The following is a 20,341-nucleotide window of genomic DNA, read 5'->3' on the forward strand; positions in this document are numbered from 1 at the left end:
GAATTATTTTGTGTTAGAAAACAAATCTTCATGTGTTTTCTATTTTAAGGGATTTCTCAAACGCCTACAAATGAGAAGAATATCTTGTATTACATCTCTTCCCCTTGAAAATCTCTCAAGATTCTTACCAATAGAGACTAAATCTGTTTTTTCACAATCTAATGAAAGCCTCCGTTATTTAATTTGGATTTTTCTCCAAGTGATATATAGCAATTATTAATGCTGTGTATTGACTTATATGAACCAACCCAGGGGCCTAGGTTCAAAGGATGTAGCTTTCTGAGCTAAAATCCAAGACCCTCAGCTTTTCTATGCCATACAGAGAAATTCTGCTTACAGCGAAGGGCAAACAATGCCTGTGTTGTTCTTTATATTAAAAGGGGGGGGGGACAAACAAACAAACAAAAAACACACAGTAATCTAGGTAGAGAGGGGATTTTTTTAAAGAACAATTTCTACAAATCTGTCAAAATGTATTTGATGTCAAAAAAACTGCAATCAAATGAGCCCATGTGTTAATATTATCAGGTAAGAAAAACATTCAACTTGTATAAAAAAGGAAATAAAACTTCACAAGGTACTGTACATCTCATGCGTCAGTTGTTCTCATCTGTCAGAACCAAAAAATAATGCAGCAAAGATACTTGTTTTAGGCATTATTTTGCTCAAAGCCAAATCCGTGCCCTCTCTTCCTTACAGAATCCCTCAATTCTCTAGCTCACAAACTTCAGGATGCCTCAGACTATGGTTTGAAACTACAATTTTAAATTAAAATGGTTGTGGGGGAAAAAAAAGAAGGTATCACATGCAGAGAGAATCTTCCAGTTGCCTCCACAAACTTCATCAGATTCAGAGAAACCAATCAGGCTGTCACATCTTCAAGGAAACTTTGATGTTCAAAGAGAATTCTACTATGCACATTAATTCTCAAAACTGTTCAGTGACACCATAAAGACAGCTGCAAAGCAATAGGCTCTCCTGGCCCACATCTGCATAGTATTACCACATGCAGCTGGCGATAGGACAAGACACCAGCAGACCTGGGCATGGATCTAGCTCAGCCACTGAGTTCCCAATCATTTATCACTAAAAGTGTCAACTAATTAAAGCATGGGTTGATTGATTGACTCATCAGCTCATTCATTGTACAAACATCCGTTGAGCAAATTCCGCAGAATGGGGAAACACACATGAAGACAATATGGCTCCTGCCCACAAGGAGCTCATAAACTAATAGAGAAGCAGAGTCCAAACACATAGGCAAGTTGGAGTAAAGGGTTCTGAACAAGTTAAGCACTTGAGCATGGACTTGACTCCTGGCTCTACCACTTACTGGCTCCGTGACTTTAGGCAAATTTTACCTAATTTGTTCAAGCTTAATTTCCTTAGCTGGGGATGGCAATTGTACCTATTACATTGGGTTACTGTCAGAATTAAATGAGGTAATACATAATTACTATACATGTCAATAAGCTTTCAATATATGTTGGCTATGATTGTTATTCTTTATTATTATCTGGGTGGTTCTACTAGATTATCTTTTAAAATCCTTTATAACCCAGAGATTCTATTAATTAGTTGTGTGACCCAAAATAAGAAATTTAACATCTCTGGGTCTCATGCTCTTTATCTGCTAAATGAAAGGGTACAGCTCAGTGATCTCTAAAATCCCTTCCAACTCTAGAATATTAAAAGGCTCTATGATTGATCTTATATAATTTCATATGTGTCTCAGTGCCACTGCTTAAAGTGATACAACAAAGCCACTGCCAAATAAACCATCCTTCTCAGGTGGCCATCTGAATATTTTTTCACTTTAGTTCCTTTAATCTCATAATCTACCCATGCATATATAGAATGTATATGAGGTATGAGTCCCTAGAGAGAAAAACGAACAAGTGTGGAGGAAGCCAGGCCACTGTCCTCTTCCTTTAGGTTCGGTAGTGGCTTAGGAAACACAAGTGGGGGAGACCAATGAATGAATGGATTCATTCATTCACCCACAGAAGCATCCCACATCCTGAGGGCGGAATGCTTTCCTGTGCCCCACAGCGCCCCCTACTTGTCTCCATGTGTCACTTTCCACAGTGCCATTTTATCTGCCTGCACCAACAACTAAGCTGATTGAGGGCTGGGACTTGGCCATGCTAACTTTGCACCCTCAACTCCATGTACAGTGCCTGGAATGTGGTAGGCACATAATAATTTAATAATTAATTAAAATTCATACTCCCCCCAAAACTAGGACCAAAACTATACATTTGCAAAGTGACTAGGCAGTTTGGGGATCCTTTACTAAGTCACCAATCCAGCAGTGTCAAGAACCAGCTGTGTGACCTTGTGGGGGAGGGATATTTCACCCTCTGGCTCTCAGTTTCCCCTTAAGTTAAAGGAAAAAATGAAGGGAATGGCTTAGATCAGGGGTTGGCAAACTATGGCTCATGGGCCAAATCCAGCCTAGAATAATTTATTCCAGCTTAGAATAATTTTCACATTTTTAAATGGTTGTAAAAGTAAACAAAGAATAATATGCATCAGAAACTGTTTGTGTTCCCCTAAAATGAATATATTTATTCTCTGGCCCTTTACAGAACAAGCTTGCTGGCCCTGGGTGAGATTATCTCTAAATTCCCTTCAAACTCGGAAATTTTAGCATTCTAATTCTGCTGGGTTTCCATGAATGGTCTGATTCTGGCTCTTTGCACAGAATATTCCTAAGCCTGAAACAATACTCAAGACACAGGAGAAGCTCAATTGTTATTTGTTTAATTGAATAAATGGATTCTGCAGCAGGAACCCTAAGAACTAAATCCCCCATGAAGAGGGTAAATTGGGTCAATGCGTATCAAATGACCGCCTAATAAATGCCCCCATGATCAACTTGCCACAACAAGAGGAACACACAGCTCTATTGGCTCCTTTGGATGACAGGGGCCCCTGTACCAGCCCAGAGCTCAGATAACCAGGATTAAGACTTACCTTGTTCCACAAAATAAAAAATGCATTTGGCCACCCCCTGAACAAATCCCTAGGGCAAATTATAAAGCTATCTAGAAAGTAGCTATCAGAAACACAGATCATTTGAACAGATCATCTTAATAGCGATAGACCCAAGGGAATAAATCCCATCCACAATAAGGCATATAGAATAATTTAGCATGCAACATTCTGTTTCTCTTTCCCTCTGTTGTTAAGAATATATAATACCAAAACAAGGAATTCAAACATTTATGTCAGGGCAGCAAGCCAATGAAAGCCTAGAATATATGATCCTATTAACGCTAATGGAAGTTGGAACAAGGTAAAAGAGAGCATAAAGCTCCCTGCTTCCACTCTCACTACACATACTTTCCCAAAATAAACAGCCTGCAATTATTCTTGTAATGCTCCTTCTCTGTACACCCATAAATCATTCCTGGGGATATACCTTTGGCTGATTTCAAGGGATGGGTTTCTTTTCTTTTTTTCTTCCCTGTGCTCTACCTCTTTCTGTATGCCTACAAGGAGTTCTCCTCAAGGGGGTTGCAGTTGATTTTCTGCCGTCCCTCAATTGAACATCTCCAGTACAAGTACAGCACACCCCAACCTCATACTCCGTCAGACTGTCCTTACAAATTGCAAAGTCAGTCTAGAGATTCTGCCCTCTCCACTTTCCTTGAAAGAAGCTACGTGGAGCTCTCTTTCCTCTCAGATGACCAGAGAGGTCTGAAGGCCCCCCATACCCAATGATGAGGTGGATTCACACATCTCACTCCCCATCCCCACCCCAATCACCATGCTCCAGACACACTGATCTAGAAAGTTAAAAAAAAAAAAATCCTGTATATCTCCATGCTCACTTCCAGGCTTTTCATAAAGCAGAGAAGAATAAAGTTTGGATTGCCTTCCTGATTCATTAGGTAAGCTTTTTCTAACAGCCAGAAGAGACAGGCCCCTTGCTGACCTCTGTAGAAGCCTCAAAAAAAAAAAAAAAAAAAACAACAAAAAAAAAACACTTTATTTCCCAGAGTCTTGTTTTCATGTGTTTTTCAACCAATAAAAATGGGTTTAATCTTAGCTAGCATCTTTGCTTGCAAGATAAGGATCTAGCACTTTGAGACACATATTCATAGTTGGATTATGGGACTCTCTGATGGCTCTTCTCTGATCCCTGGTCCAAATAGCCTCACCCACATTTTCTCCAAATTCCACCTGCTTCGGGGACCCAGCATGGCCCTGAATGCCTGCAGCAGCCCTTCTTGGCTGCTCCTGCTTCTCTCCTGCTGAAGCATGTGATCCAGAGCATCTACTGGGGCCCAAAACGTCATCAAACGGCGAAAAAGAATTTCTAGAAGGAGTCTAGGTGACTAATGACAGAAGTGCTGACTGCCTCCACCATAAGATAAAACTGGCATCCAGGGCCTTTGTCTCTGTAAAAGGCTTCACAGACTATTCATTAATATTTGCACAAAGAAGAGCCTCACATGTGCCTTTTGAATGTGAAGTTTAATAGGAAGTTCGAGGTGATCCAAATAGGCATTGGAGAACATGCTGTCCTACTTATTACTATCAAGTATAGGAAAACTGTATATTAATACTCAATACAGACCACTGTTTATTCTTTTAAGTGTATAATCAGCTTAGTAAACACGGCACAAACTTTCTCACTCCTTAAAGCAGAATGGACCATTTCCTCTAGTTTGGGGGCCATATAAAGACTTTAATAACAGATCCTGAGATGCCCTGTTTACTCATTTGTTTAGATGATTATCTCCCCACACCCTACTGCTTCTACTACCCCAGGCTATAAGTCCCTTGAGGACAGGAACCTATCATATTCTTTCTTGAGTCCTCAGTGCCCAATAGACTTCCTGGCACACAGCAGGTACTTCATAACACCAGAATGGCAAAGGGGGAGAGGCAGTAAGCATTAAGAGGATAGAACCTGCATCTGTCTTATTCATTGTTACCTGGCCTATAAACATTTTCTGAATTGATGGGTGGATTAAAGAAACAAAAGAGCAGTGATACTAAGGCATGCAAGTACAGAGCTTGATTGTGGACTAATAAATGTCATCTTTTATCAATTCTAAAAACATTTTCTTTTACATTTTTACAGCTTGGAAATTAGGATTCATTTAAAATGGATGGCATCTTGGCATTTTGTCATAGTTTATTTAGAACCTTATTTTCTCTTTCTTCCTCAGTGTTCTATGGAATAGCTATACACGTTAGAAATGATGGTATCATCAGTTCAGTGAAATACAATTGTTTGATGTAGCTATGGTAAGAAGGGTTGGAAAGATAATTGCACAATTGCACTGAATTTTCCACAAGAGTAGAAACACAAAGAGAGGTTAGGCCTTTTTAGTGGTTGGTAAATGAAGTGGCTATTTGTCTCTCAATGATTCTGCCTCCTCTAAGAGCAGCCCAAGTGGAACTTTCAGTGGCCAAGTCTATGCTAAACCACCCTGCCCTTCTGCCCACCACCGATTGGTTCAAGAGTGGTCACATGACTCAAACTGAGCCAATCATTACTCTTTGAGAATTTTTACCTGGAGTCAGTGAGAGTGTACGTCAGTTTTTCTCGGCTGTTAACAGTGATGGTTAGAGCTCAAGGAAGGTCTGTGGCCATGCTCCCTGCCATGTAGAAGAGAAGCAAAGGCAAGCGACAGAATCTTGACATAATTTGAGTCTCTGTTTAGCTCGAATTATCTACCTGCTTACCAAATCTATTTCTTCTTCTTCCTGGGCAAACAGGTCATATTATCTCAGCCTCCTTTACTGTTATGTGGAGTCATGTACTGAGTAGTAATTGATGGAATGAGCACAGAAGTGATATAAGACGCTTCCAGACCTGGCCCATGAGAACTTCCCACATGAGATCCTTCAATCTCCTTCTCCATCTGCAAGTTGGAAGGAGAGAACTTTGAGAAACCCAGAGGAGAAGGAATCCACAGACAGAAGGAGGCTGGGTCCCTGAAACATAGAAAGGGGCCTAACCAGGAAACACCATGTTGAATTGCTGTACAAACAAGAAATAAATTTTGTGGTAAGCATTGAAATTTGGGGGTTGTTAGGGCAATTACCTGTTCTAATATCTCCTGGTTCCAGCTGCACCCATCCTTCCTATGGTTCCATGAGATACCATAGTATTCTTCCCATAAATTCCCTCTTTGCCCAACTTAGTTTGAATTGAGTTTCTTTTATTTACAACTTAAAGAGTTCTGAAGAACACAATTAAGCAGAATGAACTGCAACAATATGAAGTGGCAAGCAGACAGAAGTAAGCAACAATCCCCAAGGGAACACCTAGAAAATTTCTCAAAACAGAGTAATAATTTCAACAAACTAATGACAAACACAAAAGACTCTTTTCAGTTTCCAAGGGCTACTGGCTCTAAACTCATAAACCACTTATAGCTCTCATTCTCATTTCATTACCACAAGCATGTACTAAGTTGCAGTAGCCTTGCCTTAGGGTTTACCTACTATCAGGTACCCGCAGGAGTTCTCAGACATACAGAATCCTACCAAGCAAGATAAATTTCATACGTACCCAGCTCTGCTGTCTCAGGATTTATTGGGAAATGGATCGACAAACAGCTCCAAGAATTCAAATAATTACTCTGGGGTAAAAGCTCTGGGTATTAAGTGTGCAATCCTGACCAGAGTTTTCAAAGATAAATATTAAAGAATCGCCAAAGCTCCTGGGAGTATTTATAAGACAATAAATGAAAAGATTACAAAAATAAACCAGAGAATGATGCCATCAGTGCCTTCTTGAGCAATGAAAAAACCCGCCAGGAACTGGAGGCCGGTGATGACAGAACACACATCCTGTTCAGTTTCCAGAAATGTCTCTCATTGAGCCAAAATTGTTTTTATAACAAGCACTGACATCTGTAATACATTCTACAGGCTTCTTATAAAGCACTGTTATACTATATATTGAGTAAGTAATAACACAGAGTCATTTATTTGACCCTCAGAACAACAGTTGGGAAGCTGGGATTGTCACCGGTCCTTCATTTACAGAGAACAGGCTTAGACAGGTCAAGTGCTCACGGCCTCAGGATATGTGACTTGTGCCAAGGCTTGAGCTCCAATCTCCGAACTCCAGATCCTCTGTTCATGTTGCTGTAGCCTGAACTATGGAATACCAGAGCAGAGAAGAGGCCTGACTGGAGGAGACTTTTTCCCAGTATCATAATTCCTCAACCCATGTTGGAGGTTAGTGTTTTCTGTTTCATGCAGCCATATGTGGGAACTCTCCTGAGGATTAAAAGGCCTGGGATAGATGCCTGGCCTGCCTCCAAAACCAGCTGGGAAAACACTTCCTGACAAGACACCATAGCTTATGCCCACAGTAAGGCCTTGAGAGAAGAGGAGGGAGCCTGAGGCACCGGTTAAAAATGCTGAGACTCCACATGATTTTGTCAGAATCTTATAGTTGGAGGCTTCTAAGAGCCAGAAGACAAGGTCTCTCAGGACCCCAAAGATAGACGCTAGGGCAAATGAGCTGAAGTTACCATTTGTTGGGGAGGGAGAGGGGATCAACTACATAAACTTAGCTGGTCTCAATCAGCATTCTCAGATGATTTTCATGAGCCATTTCTAGGAGACAAATTGCCAAAATCAAACACTTGTATACTACCTGTGAAAGGCAAAAAGGGGGCAGGGGAGAACATTTTGGTAAGAGCCATTTATCCCTGGTAGATGGTGATCCACCAAATCAGAAGGAAGACGCAGGAAATTGGGAGAGCTGTCCTTTAACACAGTGGAAAACATGAAGAGCTGGCCTCTCCAACTACTTCCTGGGTTCCAAGGATGAGAGGGAGGCCCTGTATCCCAGTGCAGTTCCTCCAGAAATAGAAAATCCAGGATCCTGAAGAAGCCTGGGGTAGTGTAAGGGACAAAGACCTTGATTTCAAAGACCTGTGCTTGAACCACTGCTCAGTCTCTGGTTAGCTGTGACCTTAAGCAAGTCATGACCTCCTTGGGTTTCGGTTTCTATGTCTGTAAAGGATAAGACCACCTACTTTATAGGATTGTAGGAAGGATAAAACAAAATTATGAATGTAAAGGTTCCTGATACATAGTAGCTCCTCAATAAATGTTAGCTCCTAACTTTTCCCCCTCAACCCTCATTTTAATTCCTTAGTATTGGAATTCTAATACTTATACATTCTAATTCTTAGTAATTCTCTGGTCCTTAGTAATCTTGGGGAAATCACATATATTATCCAATATCTTGACCATTTCACTTGCCTATTTGAAATACAAGCATTTGTGACTTTTGTTATGAATATCTCAGATAACTCTTGGCTCTAGGGCCTCTTAATAGTCTTCTTCATGATTCTTAAATTCTCTTTGAGAGAGAGAGAGAGAGAGAGAGAGAGAGAGAGAGAGGGAGGGAGGGAGGGAGGGAGGGAGGGAGGGAGGAAGGAAGGAAGGAAGGAAGGAAGGAAGGAAGGAAGGAAGGAAGGGACAAAAAAAGGGAGAGAGAGAGAAAAAAAGGGAGAAAGAGATAGAAAGAAGGAGAAGGAGGAAGACAGGGAGGAAGGGAGGGAGGGAAGGAAGGAACTCTCAGGTCTTTCTTTGACCTTACAAGCTTTCTCCATGTAAAAGAGAATCCAAACCTAATAGATATTTTGCAAATAGCTGTACTTGACAATGGTCAAATTCAAGCAAACTTTCCATAAGACTTAAAATAAAAAAGAGTTCTGAGTTCACCAAAGCTTTACTAAATCTAATTAATATGTAGTGTGCTTATGACCACAGGGACAAAAGGAAGGATGAGGCTTTTGTGATCTTCTCTTTTTCCTGGGCTTTGGGATCATTTCCTCTTGACATCCTCTTATCCAAGACAGGCTCAGGTGCCCCTCCTCTATGCTCTAATCTTCTGTACATACCACTACCAGCACCAGAACCATATTGTACAATAATGTCTATGTTACGTCTCCTTCACTAGCCTACCATCTCCTTTCAGGCAAGAACTGTGTTCTGCAAAATCTCAGTTAGCAGTACCTACCACCACAGTACCTGGTATGTAATAGATACTAAATTAGTGTTGGGTGGGTGGATGGATGGATGGATGGATGGATGGATAGATAGATAGATGAACAGGGTTTTTAGATCTGGGGGAAACATTATAATCTGCTCTAATACAAGGTCTTCATTTCACAGATAAGGAAGAAGCCTCAGAGCTGTAAGATAACTCAACCAAGGTAGCCTCAAAAGCAGCAAGAAGACGACAAGTGGTGGCAGTTACATGCCAATTTGACTCTGAGTTCAAAGGCAGACATCACTTCTCACTCACCTCCAAGGGGAGGCAGTGTAGCATGGAGGACACACTGTGGACTCAACAGCAAAGTCTTGCTCCTGCGATCTATATCAGTCATGTGACTTTGGGCAAATTACTTCTTCTCTGAGTCACAGTTTCTACATCTGCTAATTGGGACTATTAACAACTTCAGAGTTGTGGGTATTACATCTGCCAACATACATAAAGTGCCTAGCATAGCACTAGCACTATGTGCTAAATAAATATTTACTGAATGAATCATGAATAAGTCCCTGTCCAGCATACCGCGACCTCTAGAACTTGGCTTAGACTTTGCATTTAAGTCTGCCCACGTGGAAGGTGGCTGGGACACCCATTAATTATAGAACCATGTACTTGGAGATCTGTTCCTTGCCAGAAATGGATCTTAAAGCAGCACCAAGTAGCCTCTACACTTTGCTCACTGTTCCCTTCACCCGGGTTGCCCTTCCCGCCTTCCTATTGCCACACAAATCTTACCCATCTTCTACCGCATTGCCCAGCCAGATCTACCCAGTCTAGGAAGCCATCTCTAATCCCTATGACTTCATCCGTTCTTCCTGTCTCACTAATTACTTTCCATCACATAATAGAGGGGAATATCTGTTTGGGGTTTTTTTTTTAATTGTGGTAAAATACACATAACTATTTTTAGGTGCACAGTTCAGTAATGTTAAATATATTCACATTGTTATGTAATCTCCAGAACTTTTACATTTAGTGAAACTGAAACTCTCTAACAACTCCCTGATTGCTCCTTCCCCCCAGCCCCTGGCAACCACCATTTTACTTCCTGTTTCTATGAGTTTGACTACTCTAGGTACTTCACTAAGAGGAATTATACGATATTTGCCCATTTGTATCTCATTTATTAGCATAATGTCTTCAAGGTTCATCTATGTTGTAGCGTGTATCAGAATTTCCTTCCTTTTCAAGATGGAATAACATTCCACTTCATGTACATACCACATTTTGCTTACCCATTTATCTGTTGATGGACACTTGGGTTGCTTCCACCTTTTAGCTAGTGTGACTAATGCCGCTGTGAACATGGGTGTACAGGGGTATATCTGTTTTATCTCTTCTACTTGAGTGTGAATTTCTTCATGACAGAGACTAGGTCTCAATCATCTCTGTAGTTCTCAAGGTGCCTGACAGGTGACGGAGACTCAATAAATACTTATCAAGTAAATAAGATATGAGCTGAAAAAGTAATCATCTTCCATACAAATTGAAAAATGGCAGAAAAGCACAGGTTTTGCAGTAAGACAGTCTTGATTTCCGGCCCTAGATCCGCCTCTTACTAATCATAGGATCTCATACCCGGTATTTAAACCCTCAGAGTTTCAGTTTTCTCATGGGTTTTCTTTTCTTTCTTTCTTTTTTTTTTTTTGCCACAGTTAAGTGGTATAACTTATGTAAAGCAGTTAGCACAGCTCTTGGCACAACATAAACTCAAAACCTGTTTGCCAATATTATTATAAAGTTATGTTAACAAAAGTAACTAATTGCACATGTAAACAGGCCATTTAGCTTCCTGGCCATGATACCTTCAAAAGCCAAGAGCATGCAGTATTCTGAGACCAAACAATTTAGGACAAGTAACAGTCAAAACAGATACTACCAGAACAGGAATAATGACTCCACCTTGGTATCACCGAATGTGGAATCTGGAGCTATAGAGTTCCAGCTCCAGTAGTTGGCAATGTCACTTCAAAAGGACAGACCTCAATGTTATACTAAGGATCACCTCACTCAGCAAAGCAGCCTGTTCAAGATCTCATAAATGTTTTTTAATCAGGATTACTTGAAGTTTTTTTTAATGCCTGGGCTAAATGTATTTTGAATTTGATCATTCATGTTTTAAAGCTCTTAGCAAAAAGATGAAAGAAATAAATAGATTTTTATTACTATTTCAGACAGAAATATTTATTTCAATCTGTCTCAAAGGAAATTGAGCTCCCCACCCCATTCTCAGTTCCCCTCGAGGACATGAATTCCTTTTGAGGTTGCTATCCAAATTTTCCAGACCAGAAACATTCCTCCCAAAGTTAACTCTTAGGAAGTAGAATTCTTAAGTATCAGAAGAAAAAGCTTATTCAAATTTCTGTTGTCTGCCAGAACAACTAACATTTGACATGGCTAATTAAAATGGTACACTGAAACAAAAATCAGACACTTGGTTGTGTGGTAGAGGAGAGGGAAGGGAAGAAAAAGAAAAGGTAAAAGGAAGTTGCCTGAATGCTAATACTGACCCAAATATGGCCCTAAGTGACCATAACCTCTAATTTTCCCAGGACAATCATGACTTCGTGTAAATTTAATGCTCTACTGAGATGATTTGTTACATGGATATCTAAATGTGATTTGAGATGTGTGTGTGTGTGTGTATTTGTAAGACTTTAGAATTAAATGAATTTACAAATAAAGGAATAAATTCTTTGTCAGACCATGATTCCCAATGTTGGATTCAGAATAATACTGTTACCATAGAGCATGCATCGGTTGTAACTGGGCTCCCAAACCACGGCTAAGAGCGCCCGCTGCCCGGCCCACCAGGATGGTCATGTGCACTCCAGAGCTCACCAGGTACAGACGCCATGCTGAGACTGGACACAGGGCCTGTCTCATCCTCACAGCAACCCTACTTCCCAGGTATTGTCCTCTCCCCACCCTCCTTTCTCACCTTTTTGTTTTGAATTAACTTCAGACTTACCAAAAAGAATGTAAGAAAATTACTAGGAATTTACATATACACTTCACCCAGATTCCTAAATGTTAATATTTTACCACATTGGCTTTATCAGTCTCTCTCTCTCTCTCTCTCTCTCTGTAAGTAGTCTCTCTCTGTAAATAAATAATACTAAATACTTAGTAGTTCCTTTAAAATAAGGACATGCTCTTATATTTTTACAGCATGATGATCAAAATCAGAAAATTAATATTGGTATTACACTATACCCTTACCTCAACCCTTATTTAAATTTTGCCAGTTGACCAAATACCTTGTTTCCCTGAAAATAAGACCTAGCCAGACAATCAGCTCTAATGTGTCTTTTGGAGCAAAAATTAATATGAGACCTGGTCTTAATATTATAGACACAGTATTATATTATATTATATTATATTATATTACATTATATTATAGACCCAGTCTTATTTTACTATAAGACTTATTTATAGTAAAATAAGACTGGGTCTTATGTTAATTTTTGCTCCAAAAGACGCATTAGAGCTGATTGTCCGGCTAGGTCTTATTTTCGGGGAAACATGGTCATGTTCTTTATGGCAAAAGAAAAAAAATTTCTCTGGTCCAATCCAATTCAGGATCACGTGATGTATTTAGGTTCTGTGTCTTTAGTCTCCTTTAATCTAGAACTAATTCCTCAGTCTTTGTCTTTCGTGACCTTGACGTTTTGAGAAATATTTGTACAGTCCATTTATTTCGTAGAATGTTTCTCAGTTTGGGTTTACCTGATATTTCCTCATGATCAGATTCAGGTTATGCGTTTTGGGCAGGAATGTCACACAAGTGATGTGTCCTTCTCAGATGCTGATTTGTCTCATCACTGGGATTAACTTTGATCATTCAGCAAAAATGGTGTCTGCTACCTGTGTCCACTGTAAAGCTCCTCTCTCCTCTTTTGTAATTAATATGTATCTTTTGAGGAGATTCTTTAGACTAGGCTTCTCTATTACAGATGAGGAATCTGAGGCTCAGAGAAGTGGTGGCTTGCCCAAGATCACATAGCTTAAAAATGACAGAACACAAATTCAAACTCCAGTTTGTAGGCTCCCATTCTTAGGATGCTTCTAAAGCATCCGATGCCTCCTAGACCAGTCACCAATGGCTAACGCAGCCTTGTCTAATGCCCTCATCATGTGTACTAGGCAAACCAATGTGAGGCCATCAGGGCCCATAGAATCATGGTACCTCCCTGGTCTTAAGAAGTAACGTGATCATAGCCACTCTCTCTAGAGCTGCTTCTAAGTACACCTGAAACCTTGCAACTTTATTAACAATTGTCACCCCAATAAACTTTCATTAAAAAAGAAAGTACAGGAAATCCTCAAGCCAGCACTTTATACTCAAGCTTCTCCCACATACTCACTCTGGGCAATGAACCTGGGAGAGCACTGGAGGAGGAAAGGTTAGCTGGTTCAAAAGAGCAGAAGATGGAAATGTACTCCTATATGCATCAGGACACCAGCTGAACAAGGAAAACCTTGTCAACCCAAACCCAAGGCCATCTTGCCACACCCTGACCTTTCAGCTGACTATCTGAAACTGCTTTTTGAGCTGTCATTTCTTTCTAATGTTTGTTTTAATTTTATTTTATTTTGGGAATAGATAGTACTTTGGTAATACATTCATGGGGTTCAAAACTCAATGTGATATACCCATTAGAAAGGTTACAATAAAAAACACAGATAATAACAAGTGTTAGTAAGGATGTGGCGAAATTGCTGGAGGGGGTGTAAAATGGTGTGGTTGCTTTGGAAAACAATTTGGCAGTTCTTCAAAACTTCAAACAGAGATTGACCAGGTGACCCAGCAATTGAACTCCTAGCTGTAGATACAAATTAAATAAAAACAAATGTCCACTGAAAACTGTATGCAAATGTTTATAGCAGCATTGTTCATAATGGCCACAAAGTAGAAAAACCCAAATGTTCATCAATTGATGAATGAATAAATAAAATATGCTTCATCCGTACAATGAAATATTATTTGGTAATAAAACAGGAATAGAGTACTGATACATACTACAACATGGATGAATCTTGAAAAAGATTATGTGAATGAAAGAAACCAATCACAAAGGACCATTTATTAATATATTAAAGGTTGTAATAGGCAAATATATATACAGAAAATAGATTAGTAGTTGCCTGGGGCATGGGTGCTGGGGTAAGGGAGATAGCCAATGACTGTTAATGAGTACAGGGTTTCTTTTGGGGATGATGAAAACGTTCTAAATTCATTCCGGGGAGGGTTGCACAATTCTGTGTACATACTGAAAACCACTGAATTGTACATTTTAATGGGGGAGTTATGTGACATGTGAATTATATCTCAATAAAGGTATTTTAAAAGTCAGCCTTATATACAATAGTAAATCTTAAGAAATCACACACACACACATACACACACACCACACACACACACACACTGCTCACTCCTACTACCCTGTAACAGTAACCACTTCGTTATTTTATATATTTTCAGGGATTCTTTGTGCAAATTGAAATATGTTTAGCCCCACTTCTTTCATAAATATGCACTATCCTGCCACCTTCCTTCTTTCACTTAACATATCCTTGGAGATTTTTCCATACCATTACTTGGAGAACACCCTAATTCTTGTTTGTAGTTGAATAGTTTTCCCTTTTGTAAATATACCCATTTATTTAACCCACTGTTGCATACTTAGGGTTGTTTCCAATCATTTGCTATTATTACTAAGCACGATGCAACGTTTTTAACTTGGTTTCATCCGATGACATTCTGCTCCTGGACTGCCAGGAAGCAGCACAAGTAGCAGGAACAACTTTAGACTTAGTCAGAACTGGGTTTGTCTCTGACCTCATCTGCTAACTAGCCAAGTGATTCTGGGAAAGTTACTTGTATTTTCTGGGACTTAATTTCCTCAATTATAAAGTGGGTAAAATCCCATCTACTTTATCAGGATGCTGCAAGGGTTAAGGAACATAAGACAGAAACCCTGTGGCCAAATTTGGGACAATTTATGTATCATAAAGCATAAGGTTGAAAAAAAAGGCAGAAGTTTGGTAATGGATTATAACACACTGGGTGGAAAAGAAGAACTCAGGAGTTCAAGTGATACCAACACACACACACACACACACACACACACACACACACACACACCACAAAACACCCTAATAAAACAAAACAAAATTTTAAAAAAGCAAGAAGGGGTACTAAAAGCTAATCTATCAGAAAAAGGCCAGGTAGGGGCTGGCCAGTTGGCTCAGTTGGTTGGAGCGGAGTGCTCATAGCACCAGGGTTGCTGGTTCGATTCCCACATGGGCCAGTGAGCTGCACCCTCCACAACTGGATTGAGAATGACAATTTGACTTGGAGCTGATGGGTCCTGGAAAAACACACTGTTCCCCAATATTCCCCAATAAAAATTTTCTTAAAAGCCAGGTAATAAATACAGAAGGAAGGAAAGAAATAGAAAATCATCCTTTTATAGATACCAATTGACCTAGACTAGGATTATCAATAGATATTAAAACAATTGGATATAAATTGTTGAGGAACAGGATGTCCAAACAATCTCAGAAGATCACCCCACAGATTTTATTAATTACAAAGAGAAAAGAGTGCCTTTACAATGCAGAGATCTGGCAACACCACCTCATCCAAATGACCAAACCTCACATCACCAGTGATATAAGAAATTGACATTAGGTGTCATAATAGGATACAGGGGGAGGGAAATAACATTGCCTATGGGAAATTCTTAATACAAATATTTAACCTGAGTCTAATAATGAGATAACAATCAGACAAATCCATTTTACAGTCTACTAGGCAACAAACTTGGAATCTTCAAAATTCCAAAGTCATAAAAAAAAACAAAAACAAGAAAGGCACTGTGCTACATTAAAGGAAACTAAAGAGACACAACTAACCTTGTGTAGACCTTGATTAGATCTTGGGTCCTAAAAAACAGAGTTATAAACAACATTGGAACAATCTGGAAAAATCTGAAAATATTGTTTCAATGTAATAGTATTGTGGTTACACTGGAGAATGTCCTTGTTATTAAGAGATACATGCTCTAGTGCTTAGAGATAAAATGTTGCAATGTCTGCAACTGAGTTTCAAGTAGTTTAGGGGGGAAAAGTGTGTGTGTGTGTGTGTGTGTGTGTGTGTGTGTGTGTGTGTAGAAAAAGCAAATGAATCTAGATGGAAGGTATATGGCGTGTTCGCTGCAACATTTCTGCAATTTTTCTACATGTTTGAAATTTTTAAAAATAAGTTGGGGAAAAAATCAAAACATGTAAACCACCTGGTGCCCGTAGGTGCATGACATTTCACATCAGTTTCAGCTAACTCAGTACATCTACAGAAAGCTCTTCCTGCATGCCTGTGGGTAAAATGTACCACATGGAAGTAAAGGCCACCAGCCAGTCCTGCCCTCATGAAGCTTATACTTTTGATCAGAAGACAAGGCAAAAACAGGAAGCAGCTGGAGAAGCACTGTGGTTTTAGTTCCAGAAAATCTACCTAGGGCCTCCATCTGCAAAAAAAAAAAAAAATGTAAGCTAGGTAACTTTTAGAAACAAAACAAGTTACTTAACCTCACTAAGAACTGTTTCCTTATTTATATGGAAAAACTGAGCTAAAATTTACCACCTAGGTAGACTGAGAGAATAAGGCAGCCCACATAAGACATCTTTGTGAGGCATCTTGTATTGAAGACGCTCTTTAAAAGATATTTGTCTCCTAGAACAAAAGCGGGGAAGAAGGAAAACTCATGGAAGGTTCCACCTTTGTTTCCCTATCGGAACACTCAGCACAGGACCTTGCATTCAGTTTATGCTGACAAATATGGGCTGAAGAAGTAACAATAAGGCATTACGAGACAGAATGTCTTTTGGGCAACAAATGCCATTGGAATTAAAGGAAAGATTAATGTGAGTTGGCTCAGTCAGAGGCAGCAGCACCTTCACAACAGCACATACTCATGCACAGCTAAATTTGCCAAAGCCTATATATATATATATATATATATATATATATATATATGGTCTCAATTGAGCCTCATAATAATCCCCATTTCACAGATGATGAAACTGCAGCTTGAAAAGATAAATTACCTACTTAGCACAATTCAAATTTGTGTTTGCTCCACCCGGTCACAAAAGAATGAGATAATTCACAGCTCATGATCCTTTACAATTTCTTCGGGGGGGGGGGGAGCGGGGGGGTCTCTGCTGGGGCAGAATGAGTCACTAATGGCCACTCCTAAACTCACACTTTTCCTATAGAAAAATGCCAAAAATCTGCCCTGGGATTGCTTCTATTCAGATATTCAGAAAGATGAACAATCAGGCCTTTTAACTACCTGCTTCACATATCTAAAAAGTGGAGTTTAAATTACTCTTTCTACTGTGGTTGTGAGACTGAGATGGAGAGGAAGTGAACAGAAGAGGTTATTTTCATCTCCAAGTTGATGGTGTCCGCATTTTAGTGAAGTTAACCATAACTCAAACATAAAATTTTTATGCAGAATTTTCTGGGGAAAACTCTTGGCTGCTTTATTGTTTCAGTTCTCTTTTTAAACATCATGCTGTGTTGCAGGCATGGATAATGCATTTTATATCTCTCTTCCAGAGGTCTCCACGTTATCTACATAACAACCTTAATTTCAGCCATCACAAAAACCAGCGGGAACTCTGCGATTCCATTTTTGTCCACTTTCTATCCACCCATCACAACTTCCTTCCCTTAGTGAGTTTAGCTCAAGTGGCTAATGGACTTGGCAAAGGTGTGTAGAAATGACTGTTGATAAGAGTTTAAATCAGGGGGCAATTAAAGGAAAACTGTTCGTGCCATTTGAGCCAGCATTTCTACCCCTAGAATGTATCCTACAGAAATATTCCCACAAATCTACCATCCTTTCAAATGCTCACTGCAGCACTGCCCAACAGCCATTAAATTGGGTAAGTTAGAGCAACATGCAAATACATGGGACAAACGCCCAAAATATATTAAGTTAAAGAAAGCAAGCAAAACAATGTGTATCATAATCATATCACTAGTATATATGCGGGGTGAAAAATGACAAGGAATACACATCAAAATCTCAATCATCTTTGTGGGGTGGAATTAAGGGGAATTTTTCCTACATCGTTCATTGTATGTTTCTGTAATAAGTCTTGATGAACCTTAAGTCTAGAATCAAAAAACAAATTTAAGGTATATATTTATGTGCCCTTTCCTCTTCACTTCAGCTAGGTTGCAGCTCCACCTGCATCACTACCTCTAGTGATACCAAAGCTAGATGGAGTGCCAGCTGTAGAAGTTTGCACCTGTATAGAATAAACAGGAACATGTTTAGAAAGGACACAAAGAACACTTACAATATCTCCAACAAAGGCTATTCCAGCCCACAGGCTGATTAAATACTTGCAGTGACCAAGAAAATCACTACCTTCTGCAGCAGCCCTTCATGTTTTCTAGCTTTGCCGTGACATTCCTTACGGTGACATCTCTAAAGATGACATTCAGAAACAGCAACTGATCTAGACACCAATATCCACAATACGTCAGGTTAAGCAGTCGGAATACCTATCACATTCAAGAAAACTAACATTGTTACTGATACTCTAATATGCAGCTCCCATTACAATTTCCCCAATTGTCCCCAAGATGTCCTTTATTGCTTTTTTAAAGTCCAGGATCCAATCAAGGGTTACGTGTTGCATTTGGTTGTCACAGTTCTTTACTTTTCTTTTCTTTTTTTTTCTTTACTTTTCTTTAATCTAGACCAATCACCCATACATTTTGTTTTATTTTGTTTTGTTTGTCTTTCATGACATTGACATGTTCAAAGATCGCAGGGCAGTTGTTTTGCAGTATGTCCCACAATGTGGATTTGTCTGATTATTTCCTCCGGATTAAATTGAGGTTAAACATTTCTGGCAAAAATTCTACATTGGTGATGTCGTGCGCTTTCCATTCCATCAGTTATCTAGTTACATTGTTATCTTTTTATTCATTTTGTAGCTATGGGTACTAAGCAAGCATCAGCCAGTAAATAAAATATTTAAAACAATACATAAAAACAGCTACCATGAGCACCAGCTATACCAGGCATAGTGCCAGACATTTAAAATATATTATTTCATTTAAACCTCACCACAATCTGGCAAAGAAACAATCTTCAAAGAGGTTAACTAACTTGCCCAAGGACACACACGCAGCGATATAAAAATATGTGCATGCACGTGTGAACACTCACACACGCACTTTATCATAGAGTCTCAGGTTCATGGTCACCCTAAGGATCCTCCAGGGATAAACTCAGAAACCCTACCTGAGATTAATCTTGAAGAGGCCTATCTAGTTTTCAATAGTTGGACTCCTATAGGAAAAAAACTGAAATTAAATTATCTGTGGTCCATATAAAATTCTTCCATACTTGGAAATGTTTTTATTTGGAAATGGGCCACATTTTCACCACAACCAAGAAAACAGGATAATGGTTCCATAAGTGATTATAACATTGTGGTGTTTTTATTATTTGTCTTTTTTGTTTTTAACTACTCTGCAACAAACTGAGAAAAACAAAGACAATGTAGAGAATTTTTTATAAAGCTAAATATATTTTAATTTTAAAATTGTGCTCTTCCTACAAGTTTTGATAGTAAATGTTCTTTATTTTATGAGATAAAAGTGAAGGGGTACATGTAAAAAATATCTTTACTATAGGAAAACAATCATTGTCAACAGTTCTCCCCTCTCCCCGTTTTATTTTATTTTATTTTATTTTTGTAATTTTACTTATCTATGACATTCAAAAGTCTGAGACCCATTGATTTAGGGAACTCTACACAATTAGAATTATTTTTGAGAAACTAACTTAAATAAAGGAAGTACAGACCAAAAAGAAACCAGATGTGATATTTCTGAATTTCCCTAAAAGTCACCCACAAAACATCTCAAAGGCTTCAGGTCTCAGGAATACATGTTAATGGATGTGTTTAAAGGATTTTACACTTGACATTTGCATTACTAATTGCCTTCTTCCAAAGTGTTGATAATTCCTGCTTTTGAATGGGCCCTTAGTGACTTAGGTTAGTTCACTCAATCAACAAATATTCAGAGTCCCTAATTTATGCTAGATACTCTATTAGGTGCCTGGGAACACAGTCTGGAGAGGTTTTTTTGCCTTCATGTCTCAGGTCAAAAGTCACCAGCCACTTTGTAGATACTACCCCTCCCCCCCAGGAAAGAAGAATGAAACCCTCCTTTGGGGCGGTGCTCTCCTAGCA

General features: G+C 39.1%; 1 protein-coding gene across 4 annotated transcripts in view; it reads right to left on the reverse strand.

Annotated features, from left to right (window-relative positions):
* Positions 1-20,341, reverse strand: part of RAB30 (RAB30, member RAS oncogene family) — a 72,704-nt gene that overhangs the window by 47,858 nt on the left and 4,505 nt on the right. The window contains exons 2-3 of one of the 4 annotated variants that reach the window (XM_081064417.1): positions 16,351-16,581; positions 15,971-16,000 (exon numbers count right to left, since the gene is read on the reverse strand). The exons of 2 other annotated variants lie outside the window; for them this stretch is intronic. The gene's annotated coding sequence lies outside the window, so the exon portion shown is untranslated. Of the gene's footprint in view, positions 1-15,970; positions 16,001-16,350; positions 16,582-20,341 lie in introns of those variants that run through there. One more of the 4 variants, XM_081064413.1, reaches the window with a different exon arrangement.

Source organism: Rhinolophus hipposideros, assembly GCF_964194185.1.
Source record: "Rhinolophus hipposideros genome assembly, chromosome: 10".
Taxonomy (NCBI): domain Eukaryota; kingdom Metazoa; phylum Chordata; class Mammalia; order Chiroptera; family Rhinolophidae; genus Rhinolophus; species Rhinolophus hipposideros.